Source organism: Colobus angolensis, unplaced genomic scaffold (genome assembly GCF_000951035.1).
Source record: "Colobus angolensis palliatus isolate OR3802 unplaced genomic scaffold, Cang.pa_1.0 Scaffold33, whole genome shotgun sequence".
Taxonomy (NCBI): Eukaryota; Metazoa; Chordata; class Mammalia; order Primates; family Cercopithecidae; genus Colobus; species Colobus angolensis.
Window position 1 is genome coordinate 11511793 of NW_012116599.1, and position 2821 is coordinate 11514613.

The 2821-nt window shown below is 46.1% G+C and overlaps 1 pseudogene; it reads right to left on the reverse strand.

Annotated features, from left to right (window-relative positions):
- The window catches only part of LOC105518880, an 8948-nt pseudogene extending 7967 nt beyond the window's left edge, over positions 1 to 981 (reverse strand).
- Positions 982 to 2821: the final 1840 nt, after the last annotated feature.

Sequence of the window (2821 nt, forward strand, 5' to 3'; positions counted from 1 at the left end):
CCGCCTCGGCCTCCCAAAGTGCTGGGATTACAGGCGTGAGCCACCGCGCCCGGCCTAAAAAAAATTTTTTTTTGAGACAGAGTTTCGCTCTTGTTGCCTAGGCTAGAGTGCGGTGGTGCAATCTCTGCTCACGGCAACCTCTGCCTCCTGGATTCCAGCAATTATCCTGCCTCAGCCTCCTGAGTAGCTGGGATTACAGGCATGCACCACCACTCCCGGCTAATTTTGTATTTTTATTAGAGATGGGGTTTCTCCATGTTGGTCAGGGTGGTCTCGAACTCCCAACCCCAGGTGATCTGCCCGCCTCTGCCTCCCAAAGTGCTGGGATTACAGGCATGAGCCACCATGCCCAGTGCTAACTTTTTACTTTTTGCAGGGATGGGGTCAAACTCCTGGATTCAAGTGATCCACCTCTGCCTCCCAAAGTGTTGGGATTACAGGCATGAGCCACTGTGCCTGGCCCAGTGCATTCTTTGCATACACATTATATACTAGGGATGCAGCCAAAGAAGTTTAAAAAATATACAGCTTAAGAAAGCTTAAGAAAAGTAGGCCAGGTGAAGTGGCTCACGCCTATAATCCCAGAACTTTGTGAGGCTGAGGCAGGCGGATCACTGGAGGCTAGGAGTTCGAGACCAGACTTGGGATCCCTGAGCTGACTTGTGAGAAGTCCAGTTGGGCTGTGGAGGAGAGATGCCCAAGGAATCTTCACAGTACAGGTGCCAAGTGGGAGTGAGCGGACCTGCAGGTGACTCCAGCCCCAGCCATAGAGGATGATGTCAAACACAGCAGAGAAGACCCCTGCCCAGCCACCCCTCTGCCAGATTGCAGATTGTTTAGGAAAATAAACGCTGCTGCTGATTTATGCTACACGTTTTGGAGTAGTTTATCACACTGCATGAGATAACTAGAATTGATATCAATAAGAATGGTGCTACCTCTTTAATTGCATCATGTGGATGTGTCAATTTGTACCGCCATTCTCGTAACCCTGACAAAAGTATCCCAATTCACATAAACGTTTCCACATGTGTAACCCAGTTGTCAGCCTGCTGTTTTGAGGGTTATTACCTTCCTCTGGCACAGTTGGGAGGGCAGAGCCTTGCTTCACAATCCACTGCTGGTCAGCTCTGCACTGCAGCTCCTCAGCAGTGTCCTGGACCCTCCAGGCCCCAGCTCACTCCCCTCCTACTGGGCACTCCTTGGAACTCCTGGACCACTGTCTTCGTCAGTGCAGTACTCTTCACCCTGGGTCAGCCTCTTCCCTGACCTGGGTTAAAGTCTGATTACTCTCTAGAGTAGTAGCTAGCTTTTCTTTCTTTCTTTCTTTTTTTGAGACGGGCTCTTGCTCTTGCCCAGGCTGGAGTGTAGTGGCGCTATCTTGGCTCACTGCAGCCTCCGCTGCAACCTCCGCCTCCTGGATTCACACGAGTCTCCTGCCTCAGTCTCCTGAGTAGCTGGGATTACAGGTGCCTGTCACCACACCCAGCTGATTTTTGTACTTTTAGCAGAGAATACCCTGTTGGCCAGGCTGGTCTTGAACTCCTGATCTCAAGTGATCTGCCTGCCTCAGCCTCCCAAAGTGCTGGGATTACAAGTGAGCCACCACGCCCGGCTTAGAACAGTAGCTTTCAACCAGGGACAGTTTTGCCATGGGGACCTTTGGCAATATTTGGAGACTTTTTTTATTGGTAATTTTTATTGAGATAATTGTAGATTCATATGCAGTAGTAAGAAATAACACAGAGGGATCCCTTGTATACTTTGTTCAGTTTCTCTCAGTGGTAACATTTTGCAAAACTAGCATGTGACAATGAGGATACTGGTTTATTTGTGTATATGTGCATGTGTGTTAAGTTCTGTGCAATCTTACCACCTGCATAGGTTTGTGCTTCCGCCACAGTCAAGATACTGAACATTCCCATCACCACAAGGCTCCCTCTTGTTGCTCTTTAATAGCTACACCCACTTCCCTCCTGCCCTCACCCCCTCCGTAATCCTGGCAACCACGAAACAGTTCTCCATTTCTGTGACTTTTTCATTCCAACATTATGATATAAATAGAATTATACAACATGACACCTTTGGGAATTGTCTTTTTTCACTCAGCCTAATTCCCTGGAGATTCATCCAGGTTGTGTGTATCAGTAGTTCACTCCATTTCGTTGCCGAGTAGTAGTCCACAGTATGGATGTACCACAGTGTGTTTAACCATTCACCTGTTAAAGGACATCTGGGTGGTTTCCAGTTTAAGGCTATTAATAAAGCTGCAATAAACATGTGTAGGTTTTGGTGTGAACACAGCCTTCATTTCTCTGAGATAATTGCCCCGGCGTGCAGTTGCTGGGTCGTATGGTGGTTGTATGTTTAGTTTTGTAAGAACTGCGAACTTTTCCAGAGTGAGTATCATCTTACATTTCCATCAGCTATGTAGGAGTGATCCCGTTTGTCCACATCTTGCTGGCATTGGGTGTTATCACTGTTTGTATTTTAGCCATTTGATAGGTGTGTAGTCTTCAGCCATACCACCCTGAACATACCACACCTCGTCTGATAGGTGCGTACCTATCACAAAACCTCATTAAGGTTTTAATGTGCATTTCCCTAGTAGCTAATGATGTGGAATATCTTATCATGTCCCTGTTTGTCATCTCTTTGGTGAAATAATCGTCTTTGGTGAAATAACTCTTTATGTCTTTTGTTCACTTTCTAATTGGATTGTTTATTTACTGTTGAGTTTTTTTTTTTAATTTTTTAATTTTTTTATTATACTTTAAGTTCTAGGGTACATGTGGATAACGTGCAGGTTTGTTACATATGT